Genomic DNA, 24,545 nt, shown 5'->3' with positions numbered 1-24,545 from the left:
CCAGGAGTGCAAGCATCTCATCACCACCGTTGATTGTCAGCTTACATTTTAACCATCTTTAGGTTCAAGAGAACCAAAAAATATATGCAGGAGGTGAATGTAAACATAAAAAGAAAAGTTGCAGTTGTGGGATAAAAAACAAGTTGATTCAAATTAATAGGATCCTAGAATATCATTTCAAAACTTACTGCTCTCCCTTTCCGGGAGTCCAAGCATCTCATCACCACCGTTACTTGTCAGCTTACATTTTAACCATCTTTAGGTTCAAGAGAACCAAAAAATATATGCAGGAGGTGAATGTAAACATAAAAAGAAAAGTTGCAGTTGTGGGATAAAAAACAAGTTGATTCAAATTAATAGGATCGTAGAATATCATTTCAAAACTTACTGCTCTCCCTTTCCGGGAGTGCAAGCATCTCATCACCATCGTTGATTGTCAGCTTACATTTTAACCATCTTTAGGTTCAAGAGAACCAAAAAATATATGCAGGAGGTGAATGTAAACATAAAAAGAAAAGTTGTAGTTCTGGGATAAAAAACAAGTTGAGCAAAATTAAAAGGATCCTAGAATATCATTGCAAAACTTACTGCTCTCCCTTTCCGGGAGTGCAAGCATCTCATCACCATCGTTGATTGTCAGCTTACATTTTAACCATCTTTAGGTTCAAGAGAACCAAAAAATATATGCAGGAGGTGAATGTAAACATAAAAAGAAAAGTTGCAGTTCTGGGATAAAAAACAAGTTGATTGAAGTTAATAGGATCGTAGAATATCATTGCAAAACTTACTGCTCTCCCTTTCCGGGAGTGCAAGCATCTCATCACCATCGTTGATTGTCAGCTTACATTTTAACCATCTTTAGGTTCAAGAGAATCAAAAAATATATGCAGGAGGTGAATGTAAACATAAAAAGAAAAGTTGCAGTTGTGGGATAAAAAACAAGTTGATTCAAATTAATAGGATCCTAGAATATCATTTCAAAACTTACTGCTCTCCCTTTCCGGGAGTCCAAGCATCTCATCACCACCGTTACTTGTCAGCTTACATTTTAACCATCTTTAGGTTCAAGAGAACCAAAAAATATATGCAGGAGGTGAATGTAAACATAAAAAGAAAAGTTGCAGTTGTGGGATAAAAAACAAGTTGATTCAAATTAATAGGATCCTAGAATATCATTTCAAAACTTACTGCTCTCCCTTTCCAGGAGTGCAAGCATCTCATCACCACCGTTGATTGTCAGCTTACATTTTAACCATCTTTAGGTTCAAGAGAACCAAAAAATATATGCAGGAGGTGAATGTAAACATAAAAAGAAAAGTTGCAGTTGTGGGATAAAAAACAAGTTGATTCAAATTAATAGGATCCTAGAATATCATTTCAAAACTGACTACTCTCCCTTTCCAGGAGTGCAAGCATCTCATCACCACCGTTGATTGTCAGCTTACATTTTAACCATCTTTAGGTTCAAGAGAACCAAAAAATATATGCAGGAGGTGAATGTAAACATAAAAAGAAAAGTTGCAGTTGTGGGATAAAAAACAAGTTGATTGAAATTAATAGGATCGTAGAATATCATTGCAAAACTTACTGCTCTCCCTTTCCGGGAGTGCAAGCATCTCATCACCATCGTTGATTGTCAGCTTACATTTTAACCATCTTTAGGTTCAAGAGAATCAAAAAATATATGCAGGAGGTGAATGTAAACATAAAAAGAAAAGTTGCAGTTGTGGGATAAAAAACAAGTTGATTCAAATTAATAGGATCCTAGAATATCATTTCAAAACTTACTGCTCTCCCTTTCCGGGAGTCCAAACATCTCATCACCACCGTTACTTGTCAGCTTACATTTTAACCATCTTTAGGTTCAAGAGAACCAAAAAATATATGCAGGAGGTGAATGTAAACATAAAAAGAAAAGTTGCAGTTGTGGGATAAAAAACAAGTTGATTCAAATTAATAGGATCCTAGAATATCATTTCAAAACTTACTGCTCTCCCTTTCCAGGAGTGCAAGCATCTCATCACCACCGTTGATTGTCAGCTTACATTTTAACCATCTTTAGGTTCAAGAGAACCAAAAAATATATGCAGGAGGTGAATGTAAACATAAAAAGAAAAGTTGCAGTTGTGGGATAAAAAACAAGTTGATTCAAATTAATAGGATCCTAGAATATCATTTCAAAACTGACTACTCTCCCTTTCCAGGAGTGCAAGCATCTCATCACCACCGTTGATTGTCAGCTTACATTTTAACCATCTTTAGGTTCAAGAGAACCAAAAAATATATGCAGGAGGTGAATGTAAACATAAAAAGAAAAGTTGCAGTTGTGGGATAAAAAACAAGTTGATTGAAGTTAATAGGATCGTAGAATATCATTGCAAAACTTACTGCTCTCCCTTTCCGGGAGTGCAAGCATCTCATCACCACCGTTGATTGTCAGCTTACATTTTAACCATCTTTAGGTTCAAGAGAACCAAAAAATATATGCAGGAGGTGAATGTAAACTTAAAAAGAAAAGTTGCAGTTCTGGGATAAAAAACAAGTTGATTGAAGTTAATAGGATCGTAGAATATCATTGCAAAACTTACTGCTCTCCCTTTCCGGGAGTGCAAGCATCTCATCACCATCGTTGATTGTCAGCTTACATTTTAACCATCTTAGGTTCAAGAGAACCAAAAAATATATGCAGGAGGTGAATGTAAACATAAAAAGAAAAGTTGCAGTTGTGGGATAAAAAACAAGTAGATTCAAATTAATTGGATCCTAGAATATCATTTCAAAACTTACTACTCTCCCTTTCCGGGAGTCCAAGCATCTCATCACCACCGTTACTTGTCAGCTTACATTTTAACCATCTTTAGGTTCAAGAGAACCAAAAAATATATGCAGAAGGTGAATGTAAACATAAAAAGAAAAGTTGCAGTTGTGGGTTAAAAAACAAGTTGATTCAAATTAATAGGATCCTAGAATATCATTTCAAAACTTACTGCTCTCCCTTTCCAGGAGTGCAAGCATCTCATCACCACCGTTGATTGTCAGCTTACATTTTAACCATCTTTAGGTTCAAGAGAACCAAAAAATATATGCACAAGGTGAATGTAAATATAAAAAGAAAAGTTGCAGTTGTGGGATAAAAAACAAGTTGATTCAAATTAATAGGATCCTAGAATATCATTTCAAAACTTACTACTCTCCCTTTCCGGGAGTCCAAGCATCTCATCACCACCGTTACTTGTCAGCTTACATTTTAACCATCTTTAGGTTCAAGAGAACCAAAAAATATATGCAGAAGGTGAATGTAAACATAAAAAGAAAAGTTGCAGTTGTGGGTTAAAAAACAAGTTGATTCAAATTAATAGGATCCTAGAATATCATTTCAAAACTTACTGCTCTCCCTTTCCAGGAGTGCAAGCATCTCATCACCACCGTTGATTGTCAGCTTACATTTTAACCATCTTTAGGTTCAAGAGAACCAAAAAATATATGCACAAGGTGAATATAAACATAAAAAGAAAAGTTGCAGTTCTGGGATAAAAAACAAGTTGATTCAAATTAATAGGATCCTAGAATATCATTTCAAAACTTACTGCTCTCCCTTTCCGGGAGTGCAAGCATCTCATCACCATCGTTGATTGTCAGCTTACATTTTAACCATCTTTAGGTTCAAGAGAACCAAAAAATATATGCAGGAGGTGAATGTAAACATAAAAAGAAAAGTTGCAGTTGTGGGATAAAAAACAAGTTGATTCAAATTAATAAGATCCTAGAATATCATTTCAAAACTTACTGCTCTCCCTTTCCGGGAGTGCAAGCATCTCATCACCATCGTTGATTGTCAGCTTACATTTTAACCATCTTTAGGTTCAAGAGAACCAAAAAATATATGCAGGAGGTGAATGTAAACATAAAAAGAAATGTTGCAGTTCTGGGATAAAAAACAAGTTGATTGAAGCTAATAGGATAGTATAATATCATTGCAAAACTTACTGCTCTCCCTTTCCGGGAGTGCAAGCATCTCATCACCATCGTTGATTGTCAGCTTACATTTTAACCATCTTTAGGTTCAAGAGAACCAAAAAATATATGCAGGAGGTGAATGTAAACATAAAAAGAAAAGTTGTAGTTCTGGGATAAAAAACAAGTTGATCAAAATTAAAAGGATCCTAGAATATCATTGCAAAACTTACTGCTCTCCCTTTCCGGGAGTGCAAGCATCTCATCACCATCGTTGATTGTCAGCTTACATTTTAACCATCTTTAGGTTCAAGAGAACCAAAAATATATGCAGGAGGTGAATGTAAACATAAAAAGAAAAGTTGCAGTTCTGGGATAAAAAACAAGTTGATTGAAGTTAATAGCATCGTAGAATATCATTGCAAAACTTACTGCTCTCACTTTCCGGGAGTGCAAGCATCTCATCACCATCGTTGATTGTCAGCTTACATTTTAACCATCTTTAGGTTCAAGAGAACCAAAAAATATATGCAGGAGGTGAATGTAAACATAAAAAGAAAAGTTGCAGTTCTGGGATAAAAAACAAGTTGATTGAAGTTAATAGGATCGTAGAATATCATTGCAAAACTTACTGCTCTCCCTTTCCGGGAGTGCAAGCATCTCATCACCATCGTTGATTGTCAGCTTACATTTTAACCATCTTTAGGTTCAAGAGAACCAAAAAATATATGCAGGAGGTGAATGTAAACATAAAAAGAAAAGTTGCAGTTGTGGGATAAAAAACAAGTTGATTCAAATTAATAGGATCCTAGAATATCATTTCAAAACTTACTACTCTCCCTTTCCGGGAGTCCAAGCATCTCATCACCACCGTTACTTGTCAGCTTACATTTTAACCATCTTTAGGTTCAAGAGAACCAAAAAATATATGCAGGAGGTGAATGTAAACATAAAAAGAAAAGTTGCACTTGTGGGATAAAAAACAAGTTGATTGAAGTTAATAAGATCGTAGAATATCATTGCTAAACTTACTGCTCTCCCTTTCCGGGAGTGCAAGCATCTCATAACCACCGTTGATTGTCAGCTTACATTTTAACCATCTTTAGGTTCAAGAGAACCAAAAAATATATGCACGAGGTGAATATAAACATAAAAAGAAAAGTTGCAGTTCTGGGATAAAAACAAGTTTATTCAAATTAATAGGATCCTAGAATATCATTTCAAAACTTACTGCTCTCCCTTTCCAGGAGTGCAAGCATCTCATCACCACCGTTGATTGTCAGCTTACATTTTAACCATCTTTAGGTTCAAGAGAACCAAAAAATATATGCAGGAGGTGAATGTAAACATAAAAAGAAAAGTTGCAGTTGTGGGATAAAAAACAAGTTGATTGAAATTAATAGGATCGTAGAATATCATTGCAAAACTTACTGCTCTCCCTTTCCGGGAGTGCAAGCATCTCATCACCATCGTTGATTGTCTGCTTACATTTTAACCATCTTTAGGTTCAAGAGAATCAAAAAATATATGCAGGAGGTGAATGTAAACATAAAAAGAAAAGTTGCAGTTGTGGGATAAAAAACAAGTTGATTCAAATTAATAGGATCCTAGAATATCATTTCAAAACTTACTGCTCTCCCTTTCCGGGAGTCCAAACATCTCATCACCACCGTTACTTGTCAGCTTACATTTTAACCATCTTTAGGTTCAAGAGAACCAAAAAATATATGCAGGAGGTGAATGTAAACATAAAAAGAAAAGTTGCAGTTGTGGGATAAAAAACAAGTTGATTCAAATTAATAGGATCCTAGAATATCATTTCAAAACTTACTGCTCTCCCTTTCCAGGAGTGCAAGCATCTCATCACCACCGTTGATTGTCAGCTTACATTTTAACCATCTTTAGGTTCAAGAGAACCAAAAAATATATGCAGGAGGTGAATGTAAACATAAAAAGAAAAGTTGCAGTTGTGGGATAAAAAACAAGTTGATTCAAATTAATAGGATCCTAGAATATCATTTCAAAACTGACTACTCTCCCTTTCCAGGAGTGCAAGCATCTCATCACCACCGTTGATTGTCAGCTTACATTTTAACCATCTTTAGGTTCAAGAGAACCAAAAAATATATGCAGGAGGTGAATGTAAACATAAAAAGAAAAGTTGCAGTTGTGGGATAAAAAACAAGTTGATTGAAGTTAATAGGATCGTAGAATATCATTGCAAAACTTACTGCTCTCCCTTTCCGGGAGTGCAAGCATCTCATCACCACCGTTGATTGTCAGCTTACATTTTAACCATCTTTAGGTTCAAGAGAACCAAAAAATATATGCAGGAGGTGAATGTAAACTTAAAAAGAAAAGTTGCAGTTCTGGGATAAAAAACAAGTTGATTGAAGTTAATAGGATCGTAGAATATCATTGCAAAACTTACTGCTCTCCCTTTCCGGGAGTGCAAGCATCTCATCACCATCGTTGATTGTCAGCTTACATTTTAACCATCTTAGGTTCAAGAGAACCAAAAAATATATGCAGGAGGTGAATGTAAACATAAAAAGAAAAGTTGCAGTTGTGGGATAAAAAACAAGTAGATTCAAATTAATTGGATCCTAGAATATCATTTCAAAACTTACTACTCTCCCTTTCCGGGAGTCCAAGCATCTCATCACCACCGTTACTTGTCAGCTTACATTTTAACCATCTTTAGGTTCAAGAGAACCAAAAAATATATGCAGAAGGTGAATGTAAACATAAAAAGAAAAGTTGCAGTTGTGGGTTAAAAAACAAGTTGATTCAAATTAATAGGATCCTAGAATATCATTTCAAAACTTACTGCTCTCCCTTTCCAGGAGTGCAAGCATCTCATCACCACCGTTGATTGTCAGCTTACATTTTAACCATCTTTAGGTTCAAGAGAACCAAAAAATATATGCACAAGGTGAATGTAAATATAAAAAGAAAAGTTGCAGTTGTGGGATAAAAAACAAGTTGATTCAAATTAATAGGATCCTAGAATATCATTTCAAAACTTACTACTCTCCCTTTCCGGGAGTCCAAGCATCTCATCACCACCGTTACTTGTCAGCTTACATTTTAACCATCTTTAGGTTCAAGAGAACCAAAAAATATATGCAGAAGGTGAATGTAAACATAAAAAGAAAAGTTGCAGTTGTGGGTTAAAAAACAAGTTGATTCAAATTAATAGGATCCTAGAATATCATTTCAAAACTTACTGCTCTCCCTTTCCAGGAGTGCAAGCATCTCATCACCACCGTTGATTGTCAGCTTACATTTTAACCATCTTTAGGTTCAAGAGAACCAAAAAATATATGCACAAGGTGAATATAAACATAAAAAGAAAAGTTGCAGTTCTGGGATAAAAAACAAGTTGATTCAAATTAATAGGATCCTAGAATATCATTTCAAAACTTACTGCTCTCCCTTTCCGGGAGTGCAAGCATCTCATCACCATCGTTGATTGTCAGCTTACATTTTAACCATCTTTAGGTTCAAGAGAACCAAAAAATATATGCAGGAGGTGAATGTAAACATAAAAAGAAAAGTTGCAGTTGTGGGATAAAAAACAAGTTGATTCAAATTAATAAGATCCTAGAATATCATTTCAAAACTTACTGCTCTCCCTTTCCGGGAGTGCAAGCATCTCATCACCATCGTTGATTGTCAGCTTACATTTTAACCATCTTTAGGTTCAAGAGAACCAAAAAATATATGCAGGAGGTGAATGTAAACATAAAAAGAAATGTTGCAGTTCTGGGATAAAAAACAAGTTGATTGAAGCTAATAGGATAGTATAATATCATTGCAAAACTTACTGCTCTCCCTTTCCGGGAGTGCAAGCATCTCATCACCATCGTTGATTGTCAGCTTACATTTTAACCATCTTTAGGTTCAAGAGAACCAAAAAATATATGCAGGAGGTGAATGTAAACATAAAAAGAAAAGTTGTAGTTCTGGGATAAAAAACAAGTTGATCAAAATTAAAAGGATCCTAGAATATCATTGCAAAACTTACTGCTCTCCCTTTCCGGGAGTGCAAGCATCTCATCACCATCGTTGATTGTCAGCTTACATTTTAACCATCTTTAGGTTCAAGAGAACCAAAAATATATGCAGGAGGTGAATGTAAACATAAAAAGAAAAGTTGCAGTTCTGGGATAAAAAACAAGTTGATTGAAGTTAATAGCATCGTAGAATATCATTGCAAAACTTACTGCTCTCACTTTCCGGGAGTGCAAGCATCTCATCACCATCGTTGATTGTCAGCTTACATTTTAACCATCTTTAGGTTCAAGAGAACCAAAAAATATATGCAGGAGGTGAATGTAAACATAAAAAGAAAAGTTGCAGTTCTGGGATAAAAAACAAGTTGATTGAAGTTAATAGGATCGTAGAATATCATTGCAAAACTTACTGCTCTCCCTTTCCGGGAGTGCAAGCATCTCATCACCATCGTTGATTGTCAGCTTACATTTTAACCATCTTTAGGTTCAAGAGAACCAAAAAATATATGCAGGAGGTGAATGTAAACATAAAAAGAAAAGTTGCAGTTGTGGGATAAAAAACAAGTTGATTCAAATTAATAGGATCCTAGAATATCATTTCAAAACTTACTACTCTCCCTTTTCGGGAGTCCAAGCATCTCATCACCACCGTTACTTGTCAGCTTACATTTTAACCATCTTTAGGTTCAAGAGAACCAAAAAATATATGCAGGAGGTGAATGTAAACATAAAAAGAAAAGTTGCACTTGTGGGATAAAAAACAAGTTGATTGAAGTTAATAAGATCGTAGAATATCATTGCTAAACTTACTGCTCTCCCTTTCCGGGAGTGCAAGCATCTCATAACCACCGTTGATTGTCAGCTTACATTTTAACCATCTTTAGGTTCAAGAGAACCAAAAAATATATGCAGGAGGTGAATGTAAACATAAAAAGAAAAGTTGCAGTTGTGGGATAAAAAACAAGTTGATTCAAATTAATAAGATCCTAGAATATCATTTCAAAACTTACTGCTCTCCCTTTCCGGGAGTGCAAGCATCTCATCACCATCGTTGATTGTCAGCTTACATTTTAACCATCTTTAGGTTCAAGAGAACCAAAAAATATATGCAGGAGGTAAATGTAAACATAAAAAGAAAAGTTGGAGTTCTGGGATAAAAAACAAGTTGATTGAAGTTAATAGGATAGTATAATATCATTGCAAAACTTACTGCTCTCCCTTTCCGGGAGTGCAAGCATCTCATCACCATCGTTGATTGTCAGCTTACATTTTAACCATCTTTAGGTTCAAGAGAACCAAAAAATATATGCAGGAGGTGAATGTAAACATAAAAAGAAAAGTTGTAGTTCTGGGATAAAAAACAAGTTGATCAAAATTAAAAGGATCCTAGAATATCATTGCAAAACTTACTGCTCTCCCTTTCCGGGAGTGCAAGCATCTCATCACCATCGTTGATTGTCAGCTTACATTTTAACCATCTTTAGGTTCAAGAGAACCAAAAAATATATGCAGGAGGTGAATATAAACATAAAAAGAAAAGTTGGAGTTCTGGGATAAAAAACAAGTTGATTGAAGTTAATAGGATCGTAGAATATCATTGCAAAACTTACTGCTCTCCCTTTCCGGGAGTGCAAGCATCTCATCACCACCGTTGATTGTCAGCTTACATTTTAACCATCTTTAGGTTCAAGAGAACCAAAAAATATATGCAGGAGGTGAATGTAAATATAAAAAGAAAAGTTGCAGTTGTAGGATAAAAAACAAGTTGATTCAAATTAATAGGATCGTAGAATATCATTTCAAAACTTACTGCTCTCCCTTTCCGGGAGTGCAAGCATCTCATCACCACCGTTGATTGTCAGCTTACATTTTAACCATCTTTAGGTTCAAGAGAACCAAAAAATATATGCAGGAGGTGAATGTAAACATAAAAAGAAAAGTTGCAGTTGTGGGATAAAAAACAAGTTGATTGAAGTTAATAAGATCGTAGAATATCATTGCTAAACTTACTGCTCTCCCTTTCCGGGAGTGCAAGCATCTCATAACCACCGTTGATTGTCAGCTTACATTTTAACCATCTTTAGGTTCAAGAGAACCAAAAAATATATGCAGGAGGTTAATGTAAACATAAAAAGAAAAGTTGTAGTTCTGGGATAAAAAACAAGTTGATTGAAGTTAATAGGATCGTAGAATATCATTGCAAAACTTACTGCTCTCCCTTTCCAGGAGTGCAAGCATCTCATCACCATCGTTGATTGTCAGCTTACATTTTAACCATCTTTAGGTTCAAGAGAACCAAAAAATATATGCAGGAGGTGAATGTAAACATAAAAAGAAAAGTTGCAGTTGTGGGATAAAAAACAAGTTGATTCAAATTAATAGGATCCTAGAATATCATTCCAAAACTTACAGCTCTCCCTTTCGGGGAGTCCAAGCATCTCATCACCACCGTTGATTGTGAGCTTACATTTTAACCATCTTTAGGTTCAAGAGAACCAAAAAATATATGCAGGAGGTGAATGTAAACATAAAAAGAAAAGTTGCAGTTGTAGGATAAAAAACAAGTTGATTCAAATTAATAGGATCGTAGAATATCATTTCAAAACTTACTGCTCTCCCTTTCCGGGAGTGCAAGCATCTCATCACCACCGTTGATTGTCAGCTTACATTTTAACCATCTTTAGGTTCAAAAGAACCAAAAAATATATGCAGGAGGTGAATGTAAACATAAAAAGAAAAGTTGCAGTTGTGGGATAAAAAACAAGTTGATTGAAGTTAATAAGATCGTAGAATATCATTGCTAAACTTACTGCTCTCCCTTTCCGGGAGTGCAAGCATCTCATAACCACCGTTAATTGTCAGCTTACATTTTAACCATCTTTAGGTTCAAGAGAACCAAAAAATATATGCAGGAGGTTAATGTAAACATAAAAAGAAAAGTTGTAGTTCTGGGATAAAAAACAAGTTGATTGAAGTTAATAGGATCGTAGAATATCATTGCAAAACTTACTGCTCTCCCTTTCCGGGAGTGCAAGCATCTCATCACCATCGTTGATTGTCAGCTTACATTTTAACCATCTTTAGGTTCAAGAGAACCAAAAAATATATGCAGGAGGTGAATGTAAACATAAAAAGAAAAGTTGCAGTTGTGGGATAAAAAACAAGTTGATTCAAATTAATAGGATCCTAGAATATCATTTCAAAACTTACAGCTCTCCCTTTCGGGGAGTCCAAGCATCTCATCACCACCGTTGATTGTGAGCTTACATTTTAACCATCTTTAGGTTCAAGAGAACCAAAAAATATATGCAGGAGGTGAATGTAAACATAAAAAGAAAAGTTGCAGTTGTGGGATAAAAAGAAGTTGATTCAAATTAATAGGATCCTAGAATATCATTTCAAAACTTACTGCTCCCCCTTTCCGGGAGTGCAAGCATCTCATCACCACCGTTGATTGTCAGCTTACATTTTAACCATCTTTAGGTTCAAGAGAACCAAAAAATATATGCAGGAGGTGAATGTAAACATAAAAAGAAAAGTTGCAGTTGTGGGATAAAAAACAAGTTGATTGAAGTTAATAAGATCGTAGAATATCATTGCTAAACTTACTGCTCTCCCTTTCCGGGAGTGCAAGCATCTCATAACCACCATTGATTGTCAGCTTACATTTTAACCATCTTTAGGTTCAAGAGAACCAAAAAATATATGCAGGAGGTGAATGTAAACATAAAAAGAAAAGTTGCAGTTCTGGGATAAAAAACAAGTTGATTGAAGTTAATAGGATCGTAGAATATCATTGCAAAACTTACTGCTCTCCCTTTCCGGGAGTGCAAGCATCTCATCACCACCGTTGATTGTCAGCTTACATTTTAACCATCTTTAGGTTCAAGAGAACCAAAAAATATATGCAGGAGGTGAATGTAAACATAAAAAGAAAAGTTGGAGTTCTGGGATAAAAAACAAGTTGATTGAAGTTAATAGGATCGTAGAATATCATTGCAAAACTTACTGCTCTCCCTTTCCGGGAGTGCAAGCATCTCATAACCACCGTTGATTGTCAGCTTACATTTTAACCATCTTTAGGTTCAAGAGAACCAAAAAATATATGTTGGAGGTGAATGTAAACATAAAAAGAAAAGTTGCAGTTGTGGGATAAAAAACAAGTTGATTCAAATTAATAGGATCCTTGAATATCATTTCAAAACTTACTGCTCTCCCTTTCCAGGAGTGCAAGCATCTCATCACCACCGTTGATTGTCAGCTTACATTTTAACCATCTTTAGGTTCAAGAGAACCAAAAAATATATGCAGGAGGTGAATGTAAACTTAAAAAGAAAAGTTGCAGTTCTGGGATAAAAAACAAGTTGATTGAAGTTAATAGGATCGTAGAATTTCATTGCAAAACTTACTGCTCTCCCTTTCCGGGAGTGCAAGCATCTCATCACCATCGTTGATTGTCAACTTACATTTTAACCATCTTTAGGTTCAAGAGAACCAAAAAATATATGCACGAGGTGAATGTAAACATAAAAAGAAAAGTTGCAGTTGTGGGATAAAAAACAAGTTGATTCAAATTAATAGGATCCTTGAATATCATTTCAAAACTTACTGCTCTCCCTTTCCGGGAGTGCAAGCATCTCATCACCACCGTTGATTGTCAGCTTACATTTTAACCATCTTTAGGTTCAAGAGAACCTAAAAATATATGCAGGAGGTGAATGTAAACATAAAAAGAAAAGTTGCAGTTGTGGGATAAAAAACAAGTTGATTCAAATTAATAGGATCCTAGAATATCATTTCAAAACTGACTGCTCTCCCTTTTCGGGAGTGCAAGCATCTCATCACCATCGTTGATTGTTAGCTTACATTTGAACCATCTTTAGGTTCAAGAGAACCAAAAAATATATGCAGGAGGTGAATGTAAACATAAAAAGAAAAGTTGGAGTTCTGGGATAAAAAACAAGTTGATTGAAGTTAATAGGATCGTAGAATATCATTGCAAAACTTACTGCTCTCCCTTTCCGGGAATGCATGCATCTCATCACCACCGTTGATTGTCAGCTTACATTTTAACCATCTTTAGGTTCAAGAGAACCAAAAAATATATGCAGGAGGTGAATGTAAACATAAAAAGAAAAGTTGCAGTTGTAGGATAAAAAAAAAGTTGATTCAAATTAATAGGATCGTAGAATATCATTTCAAAACTTACTGCTCTCCCTTTCCGGGAGTGCAAGCATCTCATCACCACCGTTGATTGTCAGCTTACATTTTAACCATCTTTAGGTTCAAGAGAACCAAAAAATATAAGCAGGAGGTGAATGTAAACATAAAAAGAAAAGTTGCAGTTGTGGGATAAAAAACAAGTTGATTGAAGTTAATAAGATCGTAGAATATCATTGCTAAACTTACTGCTCTCTCTTTCCGGGAGTGCAAGCATCTCATAACCACCGTTGATTGTCAGCTTACATTTTAACCATCTTTAGGTTCAAGAGAACCAAAAAATATATGCAGGAGGTGAATGTAAACATAAAAAGAAAAGTTGCAGTTGTGGGATAAAAAACAAGTTGATTGAAGTTAATAGGATCGTAGAATATCATTGCAAAACTTACTGCTCTCCCTTTCTGGGAGTGCAAGCATCTCATAACCACCGTTGATTGTCAGCTTACATTTTAACCATCTTTAGGTTCAAGAGAACCAAAAAATATATGCAGGAGGTGAATGTAAACATAAAAAGAAAAGTTGCAGTTGTGGGATAAAAAACAAGTTGATTCAAATTAATAGGATCCTAGAATATGATTTCAAAACTTACTGCTCTGCCTTTCCAGGAGTGCAAGCATCTCATCACCACCGTTGATTGTCAGCTTACATTTTAACCATCTTTAGGTTCAAGAGAACCAAAAAATATATGCAGGAGGTGAATGTAAACATAAAAAGAAAAGTTGCAGTTGTGGGATAAAAAACAAGTTGATTCAAATTAATAGGATCCTAGAATATCATTTCAAAACTTACTGCTCTCCCTTTCCGGGAGTGCAAGCATCTCATCACCATCGTTGATTGTCAGCTTACATTTTAACCATCTTTAGGTTCAAGAGAACCAAAAAATATATGCAGGAGGGGAATGTAAACATAAAAAGAAAAGTTGCAGTTGTAGGATAAAAAACAAGTTGATTCAAATTAATAGGATCGTAGAATATCATTTCAAAACTTACTGCTCTCCCTTTCCGGGAGTGCAAGCATCTCATCACCACCGTTGATTGTCAGCTTACATTTTAACCATCTTTAGGTTCAAGAGAACCAAAAAATATATGCAGGAGGTGAATGTAAACATAAAAAGAAAAGTTGCAGTTGTGGGATAAAAAACAAGTTGATTGAAGTTAATAAGATCGTAGAATATCATTGCTACACTTACTGCTCTCCCTTTCCGGGAATGCATGCATCTCATCACCACCGTTGGTTGCCTGCTCACATTTTAACCTTCTTTAGGTTCAAGAGAACCAAAAAATATATGCAGGAGGGGAATGTAAACATAAAAAGAAAAGTTGCAGTTGTAGGATAAAAAACAAGTTGATTCAAATTAATAGGATCGTAGAATATCATTTCAAAACTTACTGCTCTCCCTTTCCGGGAGTGCAAGCATCTCATCACCACCGTTGATTGTCAGCTTACATTTTAACCATCTTTAGGTTCAAGAGAACCTAAAAATATATGCAGGAGGTGAATGTAAACATAAAAAGAAAAGTTGCAGTTGTGGGATAAAAAACAAGTTGATTCAAATTAATAGGATCCTAGAATATCATTTCAAAACTGACTGCTCTCCCTTTTCGGGAGTGCAAGCATCTCATCACCATCGTTGATTGTTAGCTTACATTTGAACCATCTTTAGGTTCAAGAGAACCAAAAAATATATGCAGGAGGTGAATGTAAACATAAAAAGAAAAGTTGCAGTTACGGGATAAAAAACAAGTTGATTCAAATTAATAGGATCCTAGAGTATCATTTCAAAACTTACTGCTCTCCCTTTCTGGGAGTGCAAGCATCTCATCACCACCGTTGGTTGTCAGCTTACATTTTAACCATCTTTAGGTTCAAGAGAACCAAAAAATATATGCAGGAGGTGAATGTAAACATAAAAAGAAAAGTTGCAGTTGTGGGGTAAAAAACAAGTTGATTCAAATTAATAGGATCGTAGAATATCATTTCAAAACTTACTGCTCTCCCTTTCCGGGAGTGCAAGCATCTCATCACCACCGTTGGTTGTCAGCTTACATTTTAACCATCTTTAGGTTCAAGAGAACCAAAAAATATATGCAGGAGGTGAATGTAAACATAAAAAGAAAAGTTGCAGTTGTGGGATAAAAAACAAGTTGATTGAAGTTAATAAGATCGTAGAATATCATTGCTAATCTTACTGCTCTCCCTTTCCGGGAGTGCAAGCATCTCATAACCACTGTTGAATGTCAGCTTACATTTTAACCATCTTTAGGTTCAAGAGAACCAAAAAATATATGCAGGAGGTGAATGTAAACATAAAAAGAAAAGTTGTAGTTCTGGGATAAAAAACAAGTTAATCAAAATTAAAAGGATCCTAGAATATCATTGCAAAACTTACTGCTATCCCTTTCCGGGAGTGCAAGCATCTCATCACCATCGTTGATTGTCACCTTACATTTTAACCATCTTTAGGTTGAAGAGAACCAAAAAATATATGCAGGAGGTGAATGTAAACATAAAAAGAAAAGTTGCAGTTGTGGGATAAAAAACAAGTTGATTCAAATTAATAGGATCCTAGAATATCATGTCAAAACTTACTGCTCTCCCTTTCCGGGAGTGCAAGCATCTCATCACCATCGTTGATTGTCAGCTTACATTTTAACCATCTTTAGGTTCAAGAGAACCAAAAAATATATGCAGGAGGGGAATGTAAACATAAAAAGAAAAGTTGCAGTTGTAGGATAAAAAACAAGTTGATTCAAATTAATAGGATCGTAGAATATCATTTCAAAACTTACTGCTCTCCCTTTCCGGGAGTGCAAGCATCTCATCACCACCGTTGATTGTCAGCTTACATTTTAACCATCTTTAGGTTCAAGAGAACCAAAAAATATATGCAGGAGGTGAATGTAAACATAAAAAGAAAAGTTGCAGTTGTGGGATAAAAAACAAGTTGATTGAAGTTAATAAGATCGTAGAATATCATTGCTACACTTACTGCTCTCCCTTTCCGGGAATGCATGCATCTCATCACCACCGTTGGTTGCCTGCTCACATTTTAACCTTCTTTAGGTTCAAGAGAACCAAAAAATGTATGCAGGAGGTGAATGTAAACATAAAAAAAAAAGTTGCAGTTGTGGGATAAAAAACAAGTTGATTCAAATTAATAGGATCCTAGAATATCATTTCAAAACTTACTGCTCTCCCTTTCCGGGAGTGCAAGCATCTCATCACCACCGTTGATTGTCAGCTTACATTTTAACCATCTTTAGGTTCAAGAGAACCAAAAAATATATGCAGGAGGTGAATGTAAACATAAAAAGAAAAGTTGCAGTTGTGGGATAAAAAACAAGTTGATTCAAATTAATAGGATCCTAGAGTATCATTTTAAAACTTACTGCTCTCCCTTTCCGGGAGTGCAAGCATCTCATCACCACCGTTGGTTGTCAGCTTACATTTTAACCATCTTTAGGTTCAAGAGAACCAAAAAATATATGCAGGAGGTGAATGTAAACATAAAAAGAAAAGTTGCAGTTGTGGGGTAAAAAACAAGTTGATTCAAATTAATAGGATCGTAGAATATCATTTCAAAACTTACTGCTCTCCCTTTCCGGGAGTGCAAGCATCTCATCACCACCGTTGGTTGTCAGCTTACATTTTAACCATCTTTAGGTTCAAGAGAACCAAAAAATATATGCAGGAGGTGAATGTAAACATAAAAAGAAAAGTTGCAGTTGTGGGATAAAAAACAAGTTGATTGAAGTTAATAAGATCGTAGAATATCATTGCTAATCTTACTGCTCTCCCTTTCCGGGAGTGCAAGCATCTCATAACCACTGTTGAATGTCAGCTTACATTTTAACCATCTTTAGGTTCAAGAGAACCAAAAAATATATGCAGGAGGTGAATGTAAACATAAAAAGAAAAGTTGTAGTTCTGGGATAAAAAACAAGTTAATCAAACTTAAAAGGATCCTAGAATATCATTGCAAAACTTACTGCTATCCCTTTCCGGGAGTGCAAGCATCTCATCACCATCGTTGATTGTCACCTTACATTTTAACCATCTTTAGGTTGAAGAGAACCAAAAAATATATGTTGGAGGTGAATGTAAACATAAAAAGAAAAGTTGCAGTTGTGGGATAAAAAACAAGTTGATTCAAATTAATAGGATCCTAGAATATCATGTCAAAACTTACTGCTCTCCCTTTCCGGGAGTGCAAGCATCTCATCACCATCGTTGATTGTCAGCTTACATTTTAACCATGTTTAGGTTCAAGAGAACCAAAAAATATATGCAGGAGGGGAATGTAAACATAAAAAGAAAAGTTGCAGTTGTAGGATAAAAAACAAGTTGATTCAAATTAATAGGATCGTAGAATATCATTTCAAAACTTACTGCTCTCCCTTTCCGGGAGTGCAAGCATCTCATCACCACCGTTGATTGTCAGCTTACATTTTAACCATCTTTAGGTTCAAGAGAACCAAAAAATATATGCAGGAGGTGAATGTAAACATAAAAAGAAAAGTTGCAGTTGTGGGATAAAAAACAAGTTGATTGAAGTTAATAAGATCGTAGAATATCATTGCTAAACTTACTGCTCTCTTTTTCCGGGAGTGCAAGCATCTCATAACCACCGTTGATTGTCAGCTTACATTTTAACCATCTTTAGGTTCAGGAGAACCAAAAAATATATGCAGGAGGTGAATGTAAACATAAAAAGAAAAGTTGCAGTTGTGGGATAAAAAACAAGTTGATTCAAATTAATAGGATCCTAGAATATCATTTCAAAACTTACTGCTCTCCCTTTCCAGGAGTGCAAGCATCTCATCACCACCGTTGATTGTCAGCTTACATTTTAACCATCTTTAGGTTCAAGAGAACCAAAAAATATATGCAGGAGGTGAATGTAAACATAAAAAGAAAAGTTGCAGTTGTGGGATAAAAAACAAGTTGATTCAAATTAATAGGATCCTAGAATATCATTTCAAAACTTACTGCTCCCCCTTTCCGGGAGTGCAAGCATCTCATCACCACCGTTGATTGTCAGCTTACATTTTAACCATCTTTCGGTTCAAGAGAACCAAAAAATATATGCAGGAGGTGAATGTAAACATAAAAAGAAAAGTTGCAGTTGTGGGATAAAAAACAAGTTGATTAAAATTAATAGGATCCTAGAATATCATTTCAAAACTTACTGCTCTCCCTTTCCGGGAGTGCAAGCATCTCATCACCACCGTTGATTGTCAGCTTACATTTTAACCATCTTTAGGTTCAAGAGAACCAAAAAATATATGCAGGAGGTGAATGTAAACATAAAAAGAAAAGTTGCAGTTGTGGGATAAAAAACAAGTTGATTCAAATTAATAGGATCCTAGAGTATCATTTCAAAACTTACTGCTCTCCCTTTCCGGGAGTGCAAGCATCTCATCACCACCGTTGGTTGTCAGCTTACATTTTAACCATCTTTAGGTTCAAGAGAACCAAAAAATATATGCAGGAGGTGAATGTAAACATAAAAAGAAAAGTTGCAGTTGTGGGATAAAAAACAAGTTGATTCAAATTAATAGGATCCTAGAATATCATTTCAAAACTTACTGCTCTCCCTTTCCAGGAGTGCAAGCATCTCATCACCACCGTTGATTGTCAGCTTACATTTTAACCATCTTTAGGTTCAAGAGAACCAAAAAATATATGCAGGAGGTGAATGTAAACATAAAAAGAAAAGTTGCAGTTGTGGGATAAAAAACAAGTTGATTCAAATTAATAGGATCCTAGAATATCATTTCAAAACTTACTGCTCCCCCTTTCCGGGAGTGCAAGCATCTCATCACCACCGTTGATTGTCAGCTTACATTTTAACCATCTTTCGGTTCAAGAGAACCAAAAAATATATGCAGGAGGTGAATGTAAACATAAAAAGAAAAGTTGCAGTTGTGGGATAAAAAACAAGTTGATTAAAATTAATAGGATCCTAGAATATCATTTCAAAACTTACTGCTCTCCCTTTCCGGGAGTGCAAGCATCTCATCACCACCGTTGATTGTCAGCTTACATTTTAACCATCTTTAGGTTCAAGAGAACCAAAAAATATATGCAGGAGGTGAATGTAAACATAAAAAGAAAAGTTGCAGTTGTGGGATAAAAAACAAGTTGATTCAAATTAATAGGATCCTAGAGTATCATTTCAAAACTTACTGCTCTCCCTTTCCGGGAGTGCAAGCATCTCATCACCACCGTTGGTTGTCAGCTTACATTTTAACCATCTTTAGGTTCAAGAGAACCAAAAAATATATGCAGGAGGTGAATGTAAACATAAAAAGAAAAGTTGCAGTTGTGGGGTAAAAAACAAGTTGATTCAAATTAATAGGATCGTAGAATATCATTTCAAAACTTACTGCTCTCCCTTTCCGGGAGTGCAAGCATCTCATCACCACCGTTGGTTGTCAGCTTACATTTTAACCATCTTTAGGTTCAAGAGAACCAAAAAATATATGCAGGAGGTGAATGTAAACATAAAAAGAAAAGTTGCAGTTGTGGGATAAAAAACAAGTTGATTGAAGTTAATAAGATCGTAGAATATCATTGCTAATCTTACTGCTCTCCCTTTCCGGGAGTGCAAGCATCTCATAACCACTGTTGAATGTCAGCTTACATTTTAACCATCTTTAGGTTCAAGAGAACCAAAAAATATATGCAGGAGGTGAATGTAAACATAAAAAGAAAAGTTGTAGTTCTGGGATAAAAAACAAGTTAATCAAAATTAAAAGGATCCTAGAATATCATTGCAAAACTTACTGCTATCCCTTTCCGGGAGTGCAAGCATCTCATCACCATCGTTGATTGTCACCTTACATTTTAACCATCTTTAGGTTGAAGAGAACCAAAAAATATATGCAGGAGGTGAATGTAAACATAAAAAGAAAAGTTGCAGTTGTGGGATAAAAAACAAGTTGATTCAAATTAATAGGATCCTAGAATATCATGTCAAAACTTACTGCTCTCCCTTTCCGGGAGTGCAAGCATCTCATCACCATCGTTGATTGTCAGCTTACATTTTAACCATCTTTAGGTTCAAGAGAACCAAAAAATATATGCAGGAGGGGAATGTAAACATAAAAAGAAAAGTTGCAGTTGTAGGATAAAAAACAAGTTGATTCAAATTAATAGGATCGTAGAATATCATTTCAAAACTTACTGCTCTCCCTTTCCGGGAGTGCAAGCATCTCATCACCACCGTTGATTGTCAGCTTACATTTTAACCATCTTTAGGTTCAAGAGAACCAAAAAATATATGCAGGAGGTGAATGTAAACATAAAAAGAAAAGTTGCAGTTGTGGGATAAAAAACAAGTTGATTGAAGTTAATAAGATCGTAGAATATCATTGCTAAACTTACTGCTCTCTTTTTCCGGGAGTGCAAGCATCTCATAACCACCGTTGATTGTCAGCTTACATTTTAACCATCTTTAGGTTCAGGAGAACCAAAAAATATATGCAGGAGGTGAATGTAAACATAAAAAGAAAAGTTGCAGTTGTGGGATAAAAAACAAGTTGATTCAAATTAATAGGATCCTAGAATATCATTTCAAAACTTACTGCTCTCCCTTTCCAGGAGTGCAAGCATCTCATCACCACCGTTGATTGTCAGCTTACATTTTAACCATCTTTAGGTTCAAGAGAACCAAAAAATATATGCAGGAGGTGAATGTAAACATAAAAAGAAAAGTTGCAGTTGTGGGATAAAAAACAAGTTGATTCAAATTAATAGGATCCTAGAATATCATTTCAAAACTTACTGCTCCCCCTTTCCGGGAGTGCAAGCATCTCATCACCACCGTTGATTGTCAGCTTACATTTTAACCATCTTTCGGTTCAAGAGAACCAAAAAATATATGCAGGAGGTGAATGTAAACATAAAAAGAAAAGTTGCAGTTGTGGGATAAAAAACAAGTTGATTAAAATTAATAGGATCCTAGAATATCATTTCAAAACTTACTGCTCTCCCTTTCCGGGAGTGCAAGCATCTCATCACCACCGTTGATTGTCAGCTTACATTTTAACCATCTTTAGGTTCAAGAGAACCAAAAAATATATGCAGGAGGTGAATGTAAACATAAAAAGAAAAGTTGCAGTTGTGGGATAAAAAACAAGTTGATTCAAATTAATAGGTTCCTAGAGTATCATTTCAAAACTTACTGCTCTCCCTTTCCGGGAGTGCAAGCATCTCATCACCACCGTTGGTTGTCAGCTTACATTTTAACCATCTTTAGGTTCAAGAGAACCAAAAAATATATGCAGGAGGTGAATGTAAACATAAAAAGAAAAGTTGCAGTTGTGGGGTAAAAAACAAGTTGATTCAAATTAATAGGATCGTAGAATATCATTTCAAAACTTACTGCTCTCCCTTTCCGGGAGTGCAAGCATCTCATCACCACCGTTGGTTGTCAGCTTACATTTTAACCATCTTTAGGTTCAAGAGAACCAAAAAATATATGCAGGAGGTGAATGTAAACATAAAAAGAAAAGTTGCAGTTGTGGGATAAAAAACAAGTTGATTGAAGTTAATAAGATCGTAGAATATCATTGCTAATCTTACTGCTCTCCCTTTCCGGGAGTGCAAGCATCTCATAACCACTGTTGAATGTCAGCTTACATTTTAACCATCTTTAGGTTCAAGAGAACCAAAAAATATATGCAGGAGGTGAATGTAAACATAAAAAGAAAAGTTGTAGTTCTGGGATAAAAAACAAGTTAATCAAAATTAAAAGGATCCTAGAATATCATTGCAAAACTTACTGCTATCCCTTTCCGGGAGTGCAAGCATCTCATCACCATCGTTGATTGTCACCTTACATTTTAACCATCTTTAGGTTGAAGAGAACCAAAAAATATATGCAGGAGGTGAATGTAAACATAAAAAGAAAAGTTGCAGTTGTGGGATAAAAAACAAGTTGATTCAAATTAATAGGATCCTAGAATATCATGTCAAAACTTACTGCTCTCCCTTTCCGGGAGTGCAAGCATCTCATCACCATCGTTGATTGTCAGCTTACATTTTAACCATCTTTAGGTTCAAGAGAACCAAAAAATATATGCAGGAGGGGAATGTAAACATAAAAAGAAAAGTTGCAGTTCTAGGATAAAAAACAAGTTGATTCAAATTAATAGGATCGTAGAATATCATTTCAAAACTTACTGCTCTCCCTTTCCGGGAGTGCAAGCATCTCATCACCACCGTTGATTGTCAGCTTACATTTTAACCATCTTTAGGTTCAAGAGAACCAAAAAATATATGCAGGAGGTGAATGTAAACATAAAAAGAAAAGTTGCAGTTGTGGGATAAAAAACAAGTTGATTGAAGTTAATAAGATCGTAGAATATCATTGCTAAACTTACTGCTCTCTTTTTCCGGGAGTGCAAGCATCTCATAACCACCGTTGATTGTCAGCTTACATTTTAACCATCTTTAGGTTCAGGAGAACCAAAAAATATATGCAGGAGGTGAATGTAAACATAAAAAGAAAAGTTGCAGTTGTGGGATAAAAAACAAGTTGATTCAAATTAATAGGATCCTAGAATATCATTTCAAAACTTACTGCTCTCCCTTTCCAGGAGTGCAAGCATCTCATCACCACCGTTGATTGTCAGCTTACATTTTAACCATCTTTAGGTTCAAGAGAACCAAAAAATATATGCAGGAGGTGAATGTAAACATAAAAAGAAAAGTTGCAGTTGTGGGATAAAAAACAAGTTGATTCAAATTAATAGGATCCTAGAATATCATTTCAAAACTTACTGCTCCCCCTTTCCGGGAGTGCAAGCATCTCATCACCACCGTTGATTGTCAGCTTACATTTTAACCATCTTTCGGTTCAAGAGAACCAAAAAATATATGCAGGAGGTGAATGTAAACATAAAAAGAAAAGTTGCAGTTGTGGGATAAAAAACAAGTTGATTAAAATTAATAGGATCCTAGAATATCATTTCAAAACTTACTGCTCTCCCTTTCCGGGAGTGCAAGCATCTCATCACCACCGTTGATTGTCAGCTTACATTATAACCATCTTTAGGTTCAAGAGAACCAAAAAATATATGCAGGAGGTGAATGTAAACATAAAAAGAAAAGTTGCAGTTGTGGGATAAAAAACAAGTTGATTCAAATTAATAGGATCCTAGAGTATCATTTCAAAACTTACTGCTCTCCCTTTCCGGGAGTGCAAGCATCTCATCACCACCGTTGGTTGTCAGCTTACATTTTAACCATCTTTAGGTTCAAGAGAACCAAAAAATATATGCAGGAGGTGAATGTAAACATAAAAAGAAAAGTTGCAGTTGTGGGGTAAAAAACAAGTTGATTCAAATTAATAGGATCGTAGAATATCATTTCAAAACTTACTGCTCTCCCTTTCCGGGAGTGCAAGCATCTCATCACCACCGTTGGTTGTCAGCTTACATTTTAACCATCTTTAGGTTCAAGAGAACCAAAAAATATATGCAGGAGGTGAATGTAAACATAAAAAGAAAAGTTGCAGTTGTGGGATAAAAAACAAGTTGATTGAAGTTAATAAGATCGTAGAATATCATTGCTAATCTTACTGCTCTCCCTTTCCGGGAGTGCAAGCATCTCATAACCACTGTTGAATGTCAGCTTACATTTTAACCATCTTTAGGTTCAAGAGAACCAAAAAATATATGCAGGAGGTGAATGTAAACATAAAAAGAAAAGTTGTAGTTCTGGGATAAAAAACAAGTTAATCAAAATTAAAAGGATCCTAGAATATCATTGCAAAACTTACTGCTATCCCTTTCCGGGAGTGCAAGCATCTCATCACCATCGTTGATTGTCACCTTACATTTTAACCATCTTTAGGTTGAAGAGAACCAAAAAATATATGCAGGAGGTGAATGTAAACATAAAAAGAAAAGTTGCAGTTGTGGGATAAAAAACAAGTTGATTCAAATTAATAGGATCCTAGAATATCATGTCAAAACTTACTGCTCTCCCTTTCCGGGAGTGCAAGCATCTCATCACCATCGTTGATTGTCATCTTACATTTTAACCATCTTTAGGTTCAAGAGAACCAAAAAATATATGCAGGAGGGGAATGTAAACATAAAAAGAAAAGTTGCAGTTCTGGGATAAAAAACAAGTTGATTCAAATTAATAGGATCGTAGAATATCATTTCAAAACTTACTGCTCTCCCTTTCCGGGAGTGCAAGCATCTCATCACCACCGTTGATTGTCAGCTTACATTTTAACCATCTTTAGGTTCAAGAGAACCAAAAAATATATGCAGGAGGTGAATGTAAACATAAAAAGAAAAGTTGCAGTTGTGGGATAAAAAACAAGTTGATTGA

This window comes from Populus nigra, chromosome 2, assembly GCF_951802175.1.
Source record: "Populus nigra chromosome 2, ddPopNigr1.1, whole genome shotgun sequence".
In the NCBI taxonomy this organism is placed as follows: Eukaryota; Viridiplantae; Streptophyta; class Magnoliopsida; order Malpighiales; family Salicaceae; genus Populus; species Populus nigra.
Note: the sequence above shows the minus strand (reverse complement) of the source record.